The 13,646-nt window shown below is 40.5% G+C and overlaps 2 long non-coding RNA genes across 2 annotated transcripts; one reads left to right on the top strand and one right to left on the bottom strand.

Moving 5' to 3' along the window:
* Window positions 1-1,155: 1,155 nt before the first annotated feature.
* LOC138961819 (uncharacterized) lies at window positions 1,156-6,800 on the top strand. The gene is made up of 2 exons (XR_011454320.1): window positions 1,156-2,008; window positions 2,106-6,800. It is a non-coding gene; the product is annotated as an uncharacterized lncRNA (long non-coding RNA).
* Window positions 6,801-6,979: 179 nt separating this feature from the next.
* LOC138961818 (uncharacterized) lies at window positions 6,980-13,646 on the bottom strand. Its single transcript, XR_011454319.1, has 2 exons — window positions 7,697-13,646; window positions 6,980-7,610 (listed from the first exon to the last, which is right to left on the bottom strand). It is a non-coding gene; the product is annotated as an uncharacterized lncRNA (long non-coding RNA).

Raw genomic sequence — 13,646 nt, 5'->3', positions numbered from 1 at the left:
GAAACTTGAAGTTGGATGTGATGCTTTTTTACTTTAGGCTTTTGTTTAATGCTTAACTTCAGCTTCTGAATTGAGACATGTGTAAAATATGTGTTACATAACGGTTAACTGTTCTTTAGATTAAGACTGTTAGAGGGCGCATGTGCACTGATTTTAATTTTGTTAAGAGGTAGCGACAGCCATCGCATTCCCCCAGCCCCACCACCACTCCAATTGTGTGTTTAGAAAAGTCCAGTCATTGACAGTACATTTTATTTTTGATTTGGATGGTGTGTTTTTTTAATGCTCATTGATGTAGAGAGACTGCTTTTCTCGGGGGTGATTAATGAATGTTTCAAACGCAAAACGGTTGATTTTAACTGCCTGTTCCATTTTGTATACTTTTGTAAGGCGGATGTAACTGTAATCAAGCATCATTCATGAACTGTATGATTAATTTGAAAATGCTTAATTACCGGTGCCAAGATGAAAAACCTCATTCTGATGTGCATGCCTTTGTCCCAGACACTCAAATCAGAAAACTCTCTGTTGGTGTTGTTGTTTCTTGAGAGAAGAAGAATCTTGTGAAAAATTTGTATCACAGTATGTGTGAAAACCTTCCTCTGTGTGCCATGCTTAGTTCAAGTCCCCCACACACATCCCCTTACACCCACACACACACCCCACACACATCCCCCTACACCTACACACACATCCCACACACATCCCCCTACACCCCACACACATCCCCCTACACCCCACACACATCCCCCTACACCCCACACCCCACACACATCCCCCTACACCCACACACACCCCACACACATCCCGTTACACCCACACACACATCCCACACACATCCCCCTACACCCACACACACCCACACCCCACACACATCCCCTTACACCCACACACACATCCCCCTACACACACCCCACCCACACACACATCCCACACACATCCCCCTACACCCACACACACATCCCCCTACACCCACACACACATCCCCTACACCCACACACACAACCCACACACATCCCCCTACACCCACACACACACCCATCCCCCTACACCCACACACATCCCCCTACACCCACACACATCCCCCTACACCCACACATACATCCCACACACATCCCCCTACACCCACACACACACCCCACACACATCCCCAACCCCTCCCCCCACCATATCTTCTCTTTTCAGCATTACATCTTTTGCGGTTGTTTGATTTTGAAATGCTGTGCATTTGCTCACTGTAACGCTACAGAGCGGCATTGTTCTATCTGGTTTTGGTTTTGATTTTGAAATGCTTTGCGCTGGTTGTTAAGATCATGCGGGGTAAAGTCCTTTGTGGATTGCTGCTTTGGTTGACTTTTGATTGGATATGCAGTGCATTGGTTGACTGTAGTGTAAAGATCGTGAGCGGCATTTTTCTTTGTTGGGACGCTGTCGGGAATCAGTTTTCTTCAGCAGAAGCCTGTCCCTGTGACAAGGATAATACTTGAAATTTGCAAATCTGTCAGCTGTTGTTTGCACCAACGCAACAGTTGTATGTGCCCTGTTCACAAATTCAAGGCACCAAGTACACATCATTTTTGAACATTTTAGTTGTGCATATCAATAAATATGGGATAAAAGGAGCTCCGATATGATGTTAAAGCTGAAGAATTTTGTTAAATCCTTCTGATTTTGAAGTTTGCAGATTACATGAAGCTCATTTTCTGTTTTCTGCTGTAGTTTTTATTATACCACTTTGTGAAAACAGGTCGCATACATGGACTGTACACAATATGTGACAAACCTGAAGAGAATCGTTCATTGATTGTACCAGCCAGGGAATTCTTCTCAGATCTGCGAATTTCAGAGGAAACCTGATTGGTTTCCTGAGGAAGAAAAATAATCTCAGAGAAAAAAAATTCCGATTTGGATAAAAAGATCACTCTTTATACATAGACTTTGTTCACAAGTCCTGATCAATGTGCTATGGTACACTGTCCACAAATAATGACATGTCCTGCCAGGAGAGGCCTCCTGATACCCTCCAGCAGTCCAGTAATCCACATCATTTTGTTTGGGGGGCATCTCCCACAGGGGCATTGCCTCTGGACCCCGGCCTGTTTCAGTGTTTTTTCAAGACAGTAGTTCACAGCCTGATTGTAATATGTTTGTGAAGGCTCTGCAAGCTTAGGACAAGGTATAAGGTTGCAGTGCACTGTCCCTCCTTCTCGCAATCCCTGTCTCGTTTTTTAAATTGTTTTCTGTTATATAATTATTGGTTGTTGAAAATTGTAAGTGGATTGATTGTGAACAAGTTTTTGCTGGTATCGTACAAAGAAGCCAAGACTCTTCTACAACGGAAGAAGAAAGAAAACTGAAAAAAGAGAAACGGAGACTACAACCCACAGGAAGACCCCATCAACAAACTAGACCGGAGAAGCCAAACCACCATTTTCTGTCTAAGGACAGGGCACTGTGGACTGAAGAAACACCTCAAGAGACTGGGCCTTGCGGATGACGCACACTGTGAATGTGGCTCGGAAGAGCAAACTCCGGAGCACATTCTCCAGAACTGCCCCCATCTAGAGGCAATACGCCAGAAGTTCTGGCAAGAAGAGACCAGTGTTCGAGCCAAACTCTGGGGTCCTGCCGACGAACTGCGCAAGACTGCGGACTTCCTGGCAGCCACTGGTCTGAGGATTTAGCACGGCCATCAACATCGAACGCAGAAGAAGAAGAAGAAGCTGGTATCAGAAATAGTGACTTGATGCAGCGTCAAATTTGTGTATGGAGAAGTCTAAAATGAATAAAATAATGATGTAATACAATGTATGCAGATTAGTCTTTTTCTACAAGATGTACATTCCTATTTTTACTGATCTACAATTTTGTGAATTTGTAATGTTTTGACTTTTGTATGTTTCTATGGCATAAGGGGACTGTTGTTGTTAGCAGAAGACAGGCACCCTGGACGAATATGTGTTTTTTGTTTGCATATTGGGAAGGTGTTTTTGTTGTGGAGACTTGTTTCCCTCAGGGAAGGAAGACGGGGAGTGCTTTTCTCCCTCCAGCGGGTTAGGGGGAAGAATTTACCCGATGCTCCCCAGCATGTCGTAAGAGGCGACTAACGGATTCTGTTTCTCCTTTTACCCTTGTTAAGTGTTTCTTGTATAGAATATAGTCAATGTTTGTAAAGATTTTAGTCAAGCAGTATGTAAGAAATGTTAAGTCCTTTGTACTGGAAACTTGCATTTTCCCAGTAAGGTCATATATTGTACAACGTTGCAATCCCGCAGTGGGGTACTGCGGTTATGAAATTAAAGGCCCCTCCTGTTTTTGGAACCGCAGGAGCTTTCTAGTTTGCTGTTAGGTAGATTTTTGGTTCCTCTTTCCTGTCATGCTCTCTTTTTCTTCATGAATTCTTTTCTTTTTTCTGCCTTCTTGCTCATTCACCTATATTTTTTCCAAAAATCTCTTCTCTTGCCGCTTGTCTCGCGATTCATGTATAGTTTAATCTGTTAGTATTCTGATGTAAGTCCAGCAGTAGATAGGTTAAGCCTATTTTAACATACTGGAAACTGGTAATCTTCCAATAGGTATTAATTTAGTTTTACTAAAGCCTGCTGGGACACAAGTAATGGGTTAGTGCATTTGTAAACAGGAATCGCTTGACAAGTGGCCCCCTTCATCCCCCCCTTCCTCGTCCTGATATGGCTCTGCGTAGTCGGCTGGACGTTAAACAACAAATAAATAAACAAACAACGTTGCAAGCCCCTGGAGCAAGTTTTTGATTAGTGCTTTTGTGAACAAGAAACAATTGACAAGTGGCTCTATCCCATCTCCCCCCTTTCCCCGTCGCGATGTAACCTTCGTGGTTGAAAACGACGTTAAACACCAAATAAAGAAAGAAAGTGCTTTTCTCAAACTTGGTCATAACAGTGGAACCCACATTATAAGACCCCAAAATCTGAGAAAATCGAAGGCCCGAGTTCTAAAACAAAGGTACATTTCCTGACACTAAGAACAGAACATGTGAAAAAGCAAGTTCTTTAATGGGGGGGGAAGTCTGAATTGGGGGGTCTTAAAATGGGGTTCCACTGTTTATGCAGATGTATCGCAGCTTACTTGATGATTTTCGGGGGATGTTCGGTTCCTTCTGCGCGTTTGAGTGTGATTTTTACAATCAGTCTAGCATTTTTAATGATTGTATAATGATTGCCGACCAGGAGAGTTTGGAAATCAGGTTTTAATTTGTGGAATGCTCCTGATTAACGTCTCTTTTTTTATTTTTTTATCTCAACTTCACAATGTTACCAGTTCCAGTATTGTGTATGTTGCAAAGTCCTAGCAAAAGGAAAGGGAAATAACTTTCAGTTGTGAAAAAGAAGAGACGATTCCGAAAATAATTCTGTCATGTTTTTATTGTTGTGAAAGAGTGAATGCCCTTGCTTTGTTCTCGGTCAAACATTGGAGGGGCCAATCACTAGCGAGGGGTGTGTCGGAAACAACGTGGGAGCACATGTGAAGTTATTTGTCAGAGGAAAAACAAGGGTATTCACTCTTTCACAACCCATACAAACCCGATGGAGTTATTTCCGAAAATCATCTATTGAGCGTGGCAGTAATCAGATGTGACTTTCTTCATCACACTGAATGAATCTCGACATGTTCACTCTTCTTTCAGTGATGTGATGTCATTTCCACAGGGCTGTATCTGGAGTGAGCCTTGAGGGTGTTTGTGGCTGGCTGCCTTTTTTCAGTATTTCTTGTTTTAGTTCTGGTCCGGTCATCCTGTTAAACAGTATAATAATGAACAAGTGATTTGTTAAATGCAGTCCTGTTTAGAGATTCAGCTGTTCTTATCTTTGACAAGAGGCACAATTTGACACTTATTTTGATCCACCACTGTGGAGTTGTTTCTTTTATTTTCTGGTTTGTTGGGAGCATTTCTGTTCAAGTTGTCTCCCTCCCTGGTTTATGTTTGAAGCACTGAGTGCCAGTGGTTTTGATGTGACAGCAGACATGTCTGCAAGAAATATTTTTCAATTGGGCACATGTACTTTGTGGTGCCTAGTTTCATCATGTTGGCGAGTTGTTGGTTTGAGCTAAGCTGTTGAGCAAAGGTTTTGCGTTGGGATGACCCATCATGTATAATCAACAGTGGTTTTGTACATCTGTGGTTAGGTCCTCATGTAGCAGCCCCGGACATCCCTTTGGCGGGATGCTTTGTTTTAAAATCCTCCTAAAGTGGAGTATGGCTGCCCATATGGTAGGATTACTGAAAACGGACATGCAGGTAATCTTCCCATGTGGATGACACAGTCGCTATCTCTTGACCAAGTAGTGGCACCCCCCTTCTAAGAATTCCACAAATCTGAGAAAATCAGGTCTTAAACAGGAGGGAGTCTTAAAAATGGAGGTAAATTTACAATGGTTACAATCGGAACATCTGAAAAAGCGCCCCCCGCAGGTTAGGGGGAAGAATTTACCCGATGCTCCCCAGTTCTCCCAGTAAGGTAATATATTGTATATTGCAAGCCCCTGGAGCAATTTTTTGATTAGTGCTTTTGTGAACAAGAAACAATTAACAAGTGGCTCTATCCCATCTCCCCCTTTTCCCCGTCGCGATATAACCTTCGTGGTTGAAAACGACGTTAAACACCAAATAAAGCCAGATCTGAAAAGGGAGGAAGTCTTTCATTGGAGGGTCTTAAAAGGAAAGAAGTCTTTTATTGGGGGGGGGGGGGGGGTCCAGTGTAGCCCAGTGAGTGTTAAGCACGAGTACGCTCGACAACACCATTATAGAACATGACCTTGAGATGGGAAGAGAGTTGGACATTTTGCTGCATTGAAACTCCGTTTGATGCTTAGACATTGAAGTACTGACCCTGGTAACAGGGGGAGGTAACTCCCAAAACAAAACAAAACCTTGAAGTCAAGGCCCTGGTAGTTACCTCCCCTCACCGGCAGCCCGCACATGCGCGGTACATATCGCCGGTATAGTCATTCCCAATGAAACACCACCTTCAATTATTAGCAATAATTACCGGCACGGTTGGCCTAGTGGTAAGGCGTCCGCCCCGTGATCGGGAGGTCGTGGGTTCGAACCCCGGCCGGGTCATACCTAAGACTTTAAAATTGGCAATCTAGTGGCTGCTCCGCCTGGCGTCTGGCATTATGGGGTTAGTGCTAGGACTGGTTGGTCCGGTGTCAGAATAATGTGACTGGGTGAGACATGAAGCCTGTGCTGCGACTTCTGTCTTGTGTGTGGCGCACGTTATATGTCAAAGCAGCACCGCCCTGATATGGCCCTTCGTGGTCGACTGGGCGTTAAGCAAACAAACAACAACAAAAATATTAGCAATAATTGAGTTCACAGCCTTGAAATCCACTTTCAGCAGTTACTGTAAGCATAATACATTTTTTCATGCTGCTACCACATATTTTTGTTACATTGGTAACCAAGACAATGAGGTTGGAGAGACTTTTCCGTGTTGATGATTGATGTGTCAAGTTTTTTTTTTTTTTTTTTTTTTTTTGATCGGCCAAATCAAGTGCAATCGAAATTGAGGATACACAGACCGCCTGACTAAGAATGTTGTCCGATGAGAAACGGTTTTCTTTAATATTTAGTACTTTTGAGCATGAATTTTCTGTGTATTCTGCGAATATCCTGAAAAATGTTGTCAAGCGAGGTGAGTTTGAGAAGACATTGTGATGAGTACTTTAATGACTGTTACTGATTGTTTGATGTTTGCTGTATTTTTCAACAATGATTTTTGTACCAAAAAATAAAGTTTGTGGAGATAAATATATACTGATATATGTTCAAAAATTGTTTTCTTGAGATTTTTTTTGCTTAATGCTCTCTCTCTCACACACGTGTACTCAGTCTCTCTCTCTCACACATACACACACACATATTTGTACTCGCAAACACGCACATATAAAATGTATTACTACCACATACACACATCTCTCTCTCACATTCACACACGGATTTAGTTTCATGCACTTTTTATTTGCCATAATGCCATGTCTTTTCCTGTCAAAATGTAGTAAATAAATGATAAAATAAATCATGTTAGGTCACTATTTAGCAGTATACAATGTAAACCTGATATGAAATAAATTAGCAAATTCCAGTACCATCCTCATACCAAATACAGTACAATTCTTAATAAGTACACATACATCACGTGTGATAGATTAGCAGATATGCTCGATGACGACGTCATTCTGAATGATAACTTTCACCAATAATCAAAGTGACCATTCTGAACAAGAATCTGTTTCAACAATTACAAATAAAGTGTCATGATGAGATTCGATGTGTTAGCCTCTCCCTGTTAAAAATGGATACAGTGTCAAATAAATAATCATGCATGTTTTACATCCCATTTCCCCCACACATTATCATCTTGTAACCTTTGAAACATGGATATGCACACAAAATATCTTTCGTCTCCGTGGAATGTTGAAGACTTGAGTGGAGTGACTGTCCCCTCAACAGAGCTAACTCAATTCAGTCTTGCATATTCGCCTGACTTTTGACAGCCGAATAATGTCAAGCCAAGCTCTGCGCATTTGTCAAATACACAGGCCTATCAATCCAGTCTTGCATATTCAACCTGGCTTTTGACAGTCAAATAATGGTGTCAAACTCTGCGCATTTGTCAAATACACAGGCCTATCAATCCAGTCTTGCATATTCAACCTGGTTTTTGACAGTCAAATAATGTCAAGCCAAGCTCTGCGCATTTGTCAAATATACGAGCCTATCTACTAGCACAGAACAATATCAAGATGTTTCCCTTCTTCTCCAGCACTGAACACTGCACAGACGTATGGTGAAATCCCTCAGAAAAAAAGCACACCCTCCAGTGTTGTTCCCAGGCCTCGGTCTTCTGTCATTTACGCATACTTTTTTGTTCTGACCTCAGGACAGTCGAATGTCCGATAGCTTGAACATGTAGGATGTCTTCTGACACAACAATTTTTTTACGGCCAGGACATTTTGACCGATACATAATTTTAATCCAGGTCCAACTGACATATTGTCCTCTGTGTCCGGGAACAACACGGCGTGATTTCGAGCCAAGGAATCCCTGTCTTACAAGGACACCTGTGATGTGAGGACACAGGATGCCCTCTCATTACCTGTACAGAGGTTACTTTTACATGCTCTGAAACCAATGCATATTCATTATCTAGTCCGCCTAAATATGTGTCAATTCACAAATGTGCTTAAAGCTGTCTTCAATGAACAGATGCAAAAGCTTAGACTTTGTTGTTGCTCTTGTGTGTTTTTTTGGCAAGACTGAGCTATGTTAGCTCTGTGAAAGGGACAGTACTCACAGAGTGACACAATACACAACAGTTTCAAACGCGTACATTGGCATTACACAATGACATGCAACACATCTCTTTTGTGACAAATCCTTGAGTAAACCATTGCAAACAACTTGATTTTCTAGATCTATACTAGTCTTAACCACTGGCTAAATAAGCCTGTCCACACAGATAATGAGATCTACAAACATCAGCCACCTCTGTCAGTGTTAAAGGGGCACAATGAACTTCTCACTATTCCCCATTCTTAATGTAAAGCAGGTTTTAATTACATATGATAATGCTTCACTATTACAACATACAAAATCAAAAATGAAAATGTTTATTTTGAAGCGTTTTCTGTCATTGCTGGAACTAAGAAGTGTGTTTTACTTCCCGAGCCCACAAAGCAGACATTATCTTAAGTATTTCAATGATTTATCATCCCCTCGTTAACCAATCCTCACTGGCAAGAGACTTTTAGCAAAAATTCAAGACTCATGAAAAAAAGTGAGTTCAGATTTCCCCTGGACAGTGTTTCCTCCTATTTTAACTTCTTAAACATGATATACACAATTAATTGCTCATTAAACCAGTCAGGAAAAAGAAAGGTCTGTATGATTTACAATGTTATGGATTTGTGTGAGTGTGTGTGTGTGTGTGTGAGTGTGCATTAGTGTTTAATTGTGTGTGTGTGTGTGTGTGTGTGTGTGTGTGTGTGTGTGTGCACGCATCTGTGTATGTATGGTTGTGCATTAGTTTGCGTGTTAGTGTGTGAGGCAGTGGGTTGGCATTCCAGTTCAATTTGTTTTTGCAAAAAAGGCGACTTTCATGCACACTTTAACTTGTGACCAGTTAACACACTTATGGTGCATTAAAAAACAATAGTGAGTAACATGGAATGAACTCCTGTACACAAAAATATATTATAAGTGTTGTCATATCGGCGAAAACAATCTCATGGTAATGCAAAAATATTGTATTCAGAGCTTATACTATACGGTCATATTTCCCCGAAAGGACTAGAAGTAGAAACTCAGCATAATGGATCTTTGGTTACATAAAACAGAAACAAAAGAAGGTGCATAAGGGAGGCTACTCATATGCTGTAAAACATAATGATGCTGCATATACTGACTTTCACTCAAATAAAAATATTCAATAAATCATCACTGAAGCAGTATAATCCCAACTAAAAATCAACATTTGAAAAAATGTTTCAAAACTGCCATGGTCTCCTCTGTTAAAAAGTGGAATCATGCCCTTGTTAGTCTGTAACGCTTAACACATTTTTTTTTTAATTGGTAAGGGGATGGTGGAATTAACTTACACCTTTAGAACAGCTTATAACTTACTCAGGCAACAAATCGCTCATCCACATTTGTCATATGCTACTGTAAACGGCATTTTTGTAGAGAGGGCAGATGGGCGACTACAGAAGGAAACCTTTCACAGACATTTCCGTCACAGTCATAATTGCCATGCAAATTTCAGCTGCATAAAAAGGTGTATGAGACCTTCTTCTTCTTCAGTGTTCGACTGTTGTGTCACTCATAGTCTTAAGCCTGCTGATGTTATGAACTGGAGGCCCGGTAGCTCAGTTGGTAGAGCACTGGACTTGTGATCGGAAGGTCGCAGGTTCCAATTCGGGCTGGGACGGACACGGGTCAACTTTATGTGCAGACCCAGAGACGGAAGCCATGTCCCACCCCCGTGTTACCACAATGGCACGTAAAAGACCTCGGTCATTCTGCCATAAGTGCAGATGGCTGATACCACCTAAACACGCATACACTTGTGTATCTCATCAAAAGCCATGAGGGCTTAAAACTCGAATCATATAACCCATATCTTGTCCTTACGAGGTGAAATGTTTAGCCTTAGGACATACAGCATTCCTTCTTTCCCAACTGGCAGGTTGGGCGAAGGTCTTCAACAGTTCCCCAACGTTTTGCATCTGGAGTTGTGCTCTGGTAAGGTCTGAGACCAACAATAACTAACTTCTCCTGCCTGGTCTGCCCGAGAAACAAAATGTAGCGTATGAAGAAAGGAGCTGAAAGGGAAGCATGACAACGATCTGACAACAATGCCTGATTACAATCTCACACCCAAACCTTTTACTTTACTTTATTTGGTGTTTAACGTCGTTTTCAACCACGAAGGTTATATCGCGACGGGGAAAGGGGGGAGATGGGATAGAGCCACTTGTCAATTGTTTCTTGTTCACAAAAGCACTAATCAAAAATTTGCTCCAGGGGCTTGCAACGTAGTACAATGTATTACCTTACTGGGAGAATGCAAGTTTCCAGTACAAAGGACTTAACATTTCTTACATACTGCTTGACTAAAATCTGTACAAAAATTGACTATATTCTATACAAGAAACACTTAACAAGGGTAAAAAGAGAAACAGAATCCGTTAGTCGCCTCTTACGACATGCTGGGGAGCATCGGGTAAATTCTTCCCCCTAACCCGCGGGACACCCAAACAAGCTATGTTAGTTCAGCTGTGACTTGATGGCTAATTTTCCATGCATTATTATGACAACAACGTGAATCTAAAAACTGAAAGCAGTTGTTACCTGGGAAGTGCAATAAATCAGCAGTACGTTAGTGCAGAACTGACACAGTTTTTTTCGTTTGTCATGAACTGTAAACATAAACATAACAGGGGAAGAACAATCCAAAATAAATAAATGGAAGATCATTACAGGTGCCCTCAGATGTGTAGCAATGTATGTCAGAAATAACTGTGTCACATTTTCAAGTAAAGCAATTAAATGCCATATCATAGTATCGTGCATTTTTAGAAGCGTGGACACTGAATTCTTGGATTTGCATCAAAACCGTTTACTTCTATGTATACATGTAAGAGAAGATGTTGATCAGGCAGAAGAGTTTGTCCTAACTTTCTGATAGATCCCAGAAAAAATCATTAATATCAATCTTTCCATTTTGGTTCAAGCTCAGCTCAAGTTTAAAGTGTATTGTTGATAATATAACATGGCGTAATTTCAATCATAACAATATACTGTACATCATGTGCCGTCATTTCTTACTTGTCATCCTGAAAAAGTCAGCGACTGTCCGACGAAAATTTGATGAAGAATTTACCCAAACTGGTTGTTGTTGCGTTTTCTTTTCATGTGTACTGTTGATGTATAAAACCCAGTAATTCTGTACCCAGGTTGTGCCTCACCGATGTTCTATCACCTAGTTTTTCACTACATACACTCTCCGCATGTTTTGTGTGATTTTTGTTCAGCATTGGTTTTGCTTCAAAAGATATCTGCTGTAAATGTCTGCACCTGCGACATGATAAGTACAGGGTAAAATCAGAGTTGCCATTCTGATATTTTGGGTCACCAGACATTTTCCCCATGAATCTTTCCATCACTTCAGTTTTCTGTTGACATGGAAAGTAAGAATCCTTGCGTCTCATCACTTTCCACTCTTAAAAGTGTTTTGAAAAATGAACCATTTTGATGCAAATCCCTAACTTCACAAGTCTTTGTTTCAGAAAACACACAATACAGAAACAATAAGTAGCAGACATTGCTTGCATTAGTGAAAGATGGATGACCAAACATTTTAAAATAAACAAACACATCAGTCAACCATATAAACTACATGTACACGTCATTGACATGCTCGTAAGTACAAATAATATCTTCAGTTCTCTGAGATAAAGAGTCAGCCAAAACAGATAAGATGATCAAATATCATGATTATGCCATATCAACAACACGTAACAATCCACACAATATCCCATACAATATCAACTGTCCACAAACCAGTTCTGTTATAAGTTATAACTTACACAAGCACAAACAAAAAACAAAAACAATGCCCAAAATATGCACACTGAAGGCAAAACTGACAATGCCTGTCTGTCTGTTAAAATGTGTCCTACTGCCAGAAGACTAGTCAAATCTTAATCACAAGATTGTTGGTAATGTTACAGCCCTGAAAATCTGTCAGTTTCTGTCCATGTTTTGACTTTTCTTTCCTCAGAGAGAGAGAGAAAGAAACAACTCAGCCCATTGCAGAGTACATAATTATGTACTAAGCTAGGTCAACACAGTTTTGAACTGTTTTTTTCTTTCTGTTTCAAAATCTTTCTTTTTTTACATTATTATTTATTCATCTATTTATTTTATAAAAGCCGAGGTCCACTTGACTAAGTCCAAGTATTATATGCACATTTGTATGTGTGTGCCGCGATATTAATCTGTAATCTGAATGATTTGAGGAATGAATGATGATATGATTAAAGGGACATAATCCTGACATCTCTCAACTATCAACCAAAGGTAGGTTAGAAATGGAACTGATGTTATTCCTGTTTTCAATCATAAGACACTGGCAGAACCTTCCCGATAAAGGAATAATTGACTAATTTGATTCTTGCTAAAAAGATGCCTAGCTGCTATGTGAAAGATATACAGGGGGAAAAAAACACAGGCATACAGCAAACAGAATAGGTCATGGAATAACTTCCAACAAAAACAGCAAAATAGTGCGCACACACCCACATACAAATGACTGACATAAACAAAACTATGCCAGCCCTGTCACATATCAGCCGCCAATCTGTGATTTCCTTCCAGCAGCACTTCATCTTCAAACAACTACATAACCATCATCATCATTTAACACAATAAAAGCAGACAACACAAAAATTGGGCTACCACATGAAACTTTAAAAACCCACAACTCAACCAGGATAAATCAGATCTAATTGGAAAAAAACAACTGCATAAAACTCAGAAAACCCACAACGCATCCAGATTTGCAGAAAAAATCAGATCTGGTGGGGAAAAAACTACTGCGATCAGGTGGGTTTATTTTTCCAGATCAAGGTTTTCTGTCTAAAAAAAACTAAATGTGATATGGTAAAGTGCCAGCCTTTGGCGGCCTATACCCCAGACGGGGTCACAGGCGTAGGTGAGGTGAGGAGTGCCAGCCTAAGATTCAGATAATTGGATGTAAAACCGAACTTAACATGTACATACAACAAATGACTATGCAACAACGTAACAAGATTCAGATTTATCTTCTTTTCATCATAAAAATTAAAACATGCACAAAAGTCAAGACATGACCCCAACAATTAGACATGAATAATTAAACAGAACCAAAAGGGATGGCGGTACAACAGTTAAAAAATTCATTGTATGTCATGAGTAAATCTTAAAAATGCATAAAACCCCGAATAATCTACACTTGCAAAAGCGGAATATTTACAATCACAATTTGTACATTCCATTACTGATGATTTGTGCACCTTGCGCATCATATAGCAATCATAATTTATGCATGAATGACCACCCCCC

This window comes from Littorina saxatilis, linkage group LG3 (assembly GCF_037325665.1).
Source record: "Littorina saxatilis isolate snail1 linkage group LG3, US_GU_Lsax_2.0, whole genome shotgun sequence".
Lineage (NCBI taxonomy): Eukaryota > Metazoa > Mollusca > Gastropoda > Littorinimorpha > Littorinidae > Littorina > Littorina saxatilis.
This window is presented reverse-complemented; position numbering and strand designations above follow the sequence as displayed.